We start from the raw sequence: 6,043 nt of genomic DNA, 5'->3' as shown, positions 1-6,043 counted from the left end.
GGTTGGCCTATTCCTTTCTGAGGATGGTTAATGCTAGGTTTAATCAGTTTATCATCATAGAGATCTTTCTTATTACCCATTGTTGAGGACAACTGGATGTGAAAGTCGTTATTTTCTCCTAATTTTCCCTTCCTTCTCCAAAACATCTGGGGGGCCATATGAAACCTGCTGGCGGGCCTGATCTGGCCCTGATCTGGCCCCCGGGCCTTATGTTTGACACCTGTGGTCTAAGGTATGATGAACCATATATGGGTTGTGTGGTAGACTGTTCCTCAGCTCTGCGCCTGATCTGTCCATGAGAGGCCAATTCTAAAGTAGGCCTAGAGCTGCTATTTAGCCATGTAGGAGTAGTTTGAAGAAACATACTTTACACACAGAAGCAGGGCATTTCCTCTGGACACTGGAGAACACAGCAAAGGTGTGTCCTTGGACTCCTGACTGATGAATAAAATCATATCAGTGAAATCACGCATATAGTATTGTGCTTATTCTATTCAGTTATAAAATCATATCAGTGAAATCATGCATATACAGTAGCAGAGGTGGACACAAATACATCAAAAACTATTTTTTTACAAACTACAAATACTGGCTCATGAAATGAAACCAAATAAAAAACAAAATGCTGATGTGAAAATGTATAAAATACAAGTAACTAGTAATTTGAAAATACAAAAATACCCACACAATAATCATGGTATACCAACTTGTAAAGAAAACTACAAGGCATATTGAAAACTTATCCCCAACAGACAAGAAAATTATATTCTGAATGGCTGGCAGGGGGATATTAATTCTGTACACTGGGGCTCCTATGAAGTATATGAAGTAAATCTGGTAAAAATGTTTAATCCCCGTCCCATATCAATGTAAAGGATGATTGAACTGACAGTGGAATCAACTGTAACAAGGGAAACTACCCACCATCAACATCAACAGGTCGTTCTCTTTTTAAACTGAAATACATTTCCCTTTTTGTGCTATAAATGCATGCATATTGCCTACATACATGACTGGCAACATGGGGGACAAAAGACCATGAAGCGACTATGATAAGCATCGCCTATTGTCATGGTTATAGGTAGTATATTGAACTGAGTGATGAAATTGATGAGGAAATAATTGACAGATTTAAGTATTTAAGTATTTGAAATACTCTAAATACAATCCCTCAAAGTATTTTGTTACAAACTACATTAGATTTTTTCCAATCCTGCAAAAAATACAAATGACAAAATACCCTAAAGTAATTGTATTCATATTTCAAATACATGTAAATAAAATACTGCCCATGTCTGCTATTGTGCATATTCTATTCAGTGGAGTGTTAAAGGGAGTGTGTGTCACAGTCATACAGTAACTTATTTTATTCCAGCATGTACCTTCAACATCACTAAAGACCAATGAGCTCTGGTGCTACAGGTGGGGTGCAACAACATCATCGGCTAATACACCGTTACAAACATCACACAGCACACTTTCTAGAGCTATCCTTCATTGTGTGTGTGTGTGTGTGTGTGTGTGTGTGTGTGTGTGTGCGTGTAAGAGAGAGAGAGCTAACTGAATGTGACTCAGGCAAGACCTTCTACAGCCTTCAGTGTGTGTTTCCTGTGAATGCAGCTACGTGCTGTTTGTGCGTGTGAGACGAGGTGAAAACCTTCCCAACCGTCCCGTGTGGTTTGTGGTTCTGAGAACTGATATCTCAGAATAGACACCTTTATATCAGCTAAAAGGTAACACCTTAACCACACACGCTATTACTGGTGACTCTGAGAACACAGCATGTCCAAGACCTGTCCACATGCTATTCTTGCTGACTGAGAACATACAGTAGCATGTCTAAGACCTGTCCACATGCTATTCTTGGTGACTCTGAGAACACAACATGTCCAAGACCACATGCTATTCTTGGTGACTCTGAGAACACAACATGTCCAAGACCACATGTTATTCTTTCTGACTCTGAGAACACAACATGTCCAAGACCACATGCTATTCTTGGTGACTCTGAGAACACAACATGTCCAAGACCACATGCTATTCTTGGTGACTGAGAACACAACATGTCCAAGACCTGTCCACACGCTATTCTTGATGACTGAGAGCACATGTCCAAGACCTGTCCACACGCTATTACTGGTGACTGAGAACACAACATGTCTAAGACCTGTCCACATGCTATTCTTGGTGACTGAGAACCAGGGTTGGGTCAGATTACTTTGAAATGTAATCCATTACTGACTATGTCATTTTTGTAACCAGTAAATTAATCAATGGGATTAACCAAAACATGTAACGCAACCTCTTTGAACAACCACAATGAGCTCACTATAGCATCTGACCACAAAAGAAGACCAACGGTCACAGATGCTTCTGTATTCACAGGTGGTCAGCTTGTGTCTCTACGCTCTTGTGGGTTCACCTTTAGGGAGAACACAGGTAAGCAACGGGTTTATGTTTTGCAGGCCTTGATCATCGATTTAAGAAACAGCTTATTATTGGGGCAAGGGTATATGCCCATTGATCAGAGGGATATGTTCAGTGGAACAGCTAAAGAGGTGTGCTAATGCTAACAGGACACTGGTGCTAAATGCATTTTAGCCTCTTTCATACGGCAGGTTTGTGATGTGTGAGTTTGGGGAAAAGCCACGGTCTGAGCTGGTGTGTCTCTGCGCTGAGCTTCAGAGGGGGTTATGAGAATGAATCTGCCTGTCACACACACATCACTTCTGCATAAGATGACATGGCACCACACACTGACCAATGTGACCAAACCACAGTATCTACAGTATTTAGACTGTCCTGTTTTTATATTTTATTTGTGCATCACTGTTAGTAGTTTATTTTTTCATGCTGTGCTTGTCCACTGTTGAGAGTTAAAAGTGTCCTTATATCAGGAGTCAAGCTGTTTATGCTCACTGATGGCAAGACTTCAGATGTAGGCCTACAGTAACCCTTGCTAATATTTATTCAATTATTAATTTAGACAGTTGCAGCAAGCAGTTTTCAAGTACAGTATTGAGTAGTAGGGAAACAGAAAACAGATTAAAAACGGTCTTCATGCTGATTTTAGATCCGTCTTGGGTGATTTTATCACAAGTGGACAGAGCTAAATAAAAGTGTAAACATCCACAAAGACACATTGTGCTGTGATCGCTCAAACCACTTGACGTTCCACTTCTGGTCAGGCATGTGACCACATATCTTTTGTACTATAAACACTAATGCGCTCTGATGCATCCCCGGCAATGGGAAGTCATATAGATGTGACGTAGCCTACTGTAGGCAGTCTTGGAATGTAAACACAAGTGGTTACTTAGCAATGTCTCTGACTGTACACCTTAAACTGTATGTGTAAAAATCAGTGTGTCTTTTGACCACTTCTGGTCAGATCTCCCAAGACACATTTTAAAATGTCCCAATGCCCCATTCTTCTGTAAAGCTCAGGTCGAAACATTTGGATGAAACATCATGCAAGTCATAAGAGGAGGAAGAGCAGAAATCTTGCTCTGTGTGTGTGTGTGTGTGTGTGTAAACATTTAAATACAACAGAGCTAAGAAGGGAGAGAGAGAGAGAGAGAGAGAGAGAGAACAGACTCTCTTAAGCCTCTTATGTATATTCATCCCAATTCAGAGTTTAGTCCTAGTGAAAAAGATTTGCAATTATTGGTTAAACGTACAACTAGTGAGCTTCAGCAGAGTACAGCATAGGCAGTCAGTAATGCAGTCCATCATGGTGAAGTATAGGCCTACTATCCACCAGGGTGAAGTACCATGTTGGAGTACCATATTCTGTCCACCAGGGTGAAGTACAATATTCTGTCGTTCATCATGTTGAAGTATCGTGTTCTGTCCACCAGGGTGAAGTACCATATTCTGTCCACCAGGGTGAAGTACCATATTCTGTCGTTCATCATGTTGAAGTATCGTGTTCTGTCCACCAGGGCAAGCTGTATGCAAGTGGTCCCTCTCCCAAAGCTGAAATCTTGCAGCAACACAAAGTAAGTGTGTATGTGTTTGTGTGTGTGTGAGAGAGAGAAAGAGAGAAAGACAGAGAGATGGTGTGTGTATCCAAGGCCCGTCACATCTAACTTAACCCACATCAGTCACCAGTAGAGGGACAAGGAGGAGAGATCAAGAGAAGACAAGAAGTATACTTTAATACCAGTATAATTTCAAACTAGTATACTTTAAAACCAGTACATCATTGCCATATGCCCCTATAAGAGGCCAGGACAGCACACACATCCGTGGTGGGCTAATTCAACACAAATAAACTGTACACATCTCAAATGCAGGATTAGCCCACTTCAGTATATTACCTGCACACTTGGAATATGGCTGTAAGTGCAGGAGGGAAATTATGGTGCTGAGTATTTGTTTCCACAATAAAACCACAACAGGATTTGAGTCCAAAAATGTTTATTCATACACATTCTATAAAAAATATAAAAAAAACAAGAAAAGACATACAGTATAGGTTTCTCACAGAACATTTCTCACACAAATGATGTCTTTTGGCATCTGTGCTTCTGTTGCACATGTGAGTAAGAGGGCTGTGTGTCTGTGTGTGTGTGTGTGTGTGTGTGTGTGTGTGTGTGGTGATGGTGGTGGATGAGTATGGAGTGGCCCAGTCATATTTCATAACAAGCAACACCTTCATATCTAACAAGAACTAAACAGGAGAGCAGAGGACCATTGCGGAGGTGCAAGACGAGTAAAGATATGGACGTGTGTGATCTGATATCTGTGTTAAAGACGCAAGCACTATTTAGAGATGTACTGTAGCATCCTGTCTCTCCACCCACCCCCACCTTCCCCTCAACCAGTCAGCACAGCTAGCTCTCTGGCCCTGTGGAGAAGAAACCTGCCTACACCTACAACACTGGCTTTAACTATGAAGAAATAACTTTTAACAAAAGAATAAACTTCACTTGAATGGTGACTGTGCACACACAATGGAAATAGGTGTGAGCTAGTCTTCTATGTTGTCTTTTCCTGCTTTAGGCCTTATGGGGGATGTTGACTCTTCCCTGGCGTCTCTTCCTGCTTTAGGCCTTGTGGTTGATGTTGATGGTGGCGTAGGTCACACTGTCTGCAGCCTGCACCAGAAAATCAAAGTGGGGCAGTTACTACACGGTTATTATATATGAAATATATCACCTGTGACCACAGGTAACTCACTCAGTCCACACTGCACACTCATGTTAGGAGGGAGGGCGTGTGTGCTTGATATTACTTCAAAATGAATCACATACTCACATCATCACCAGAGTTAGCAGGAGTAGCTGATATATTCACAGTGGAATAGAGGACATCACCTGCACCCTGAGTCTGAATAGAATGGAGTGTGTGAGAGGGTTTTAGGGTCTCATTTAAACAGCCATGATACACTCAAACACACTATGGACATCAGACACACAGTACGTATGAGTAAGTATAAGTATATATACTCTTTTGATCCTGTGAGGGAAATTTGGTCTCTGCATTTATCCCAATCCATGAATTAGTGAAACACACTCACACACAGTAAACACACACACAGTAAACACACAGTGAGGTGAAGCACACACTAATCCCGGCGCAGTGAACTGCCTGCTACAATAGCGGCGCTCGGGAAGCAGTGAGGGGTTAGGTGCCTTGCTCAAGGGCACTTCAGCCGTTCCTACTGGTCGGGGTTCGAACCGGCAACCCTCCGGTTACAAGTCCGAAGCGCTACCTAAATCAACTTCTAAGCCCATGAACATTTGTTAAGAGGCTTTCAAAACTCTGAGGTATAACACATGTTTATGAACCATCCTGTCTCACCTGGCCCATATGGTCTTACAGAACTAGAGAAATGCTCTCTCATGAACTCTACACGCTAGGTGAACTCTACATGGTAATAAGCCACACTGAACAAAGCACAGGGGTTGGGTTGGTTAGTGCACTATGAGGTCCCAGAACACGTCTCTGATATTTATAATAGAAAGAGTAAGAGTATTACTGTCAATGTCTGAGCTGAACAGGTGAAACAGGTGATGTGTGCATGTGAACTGCACTG

Source organism: Alosa sapidissima, chromosome 6, assembly GCF_018492685.1.
Source record: "Alosa sapidissima isolate fAloSap1 chromosome 6, fAloSap1.pri, whole genome shotgun sequence".
Lineage (NCBI taxonomy): Eukaryota > Metazoa > Chordata > Actinopteri > Clupeiformes > Clupeidae > Alosa > Alosa sapidissima.
The sequence above is the reverse complement of the archived record's forward strand: the minus strand, read 5'-3'. Positions refer to the sequence as shown.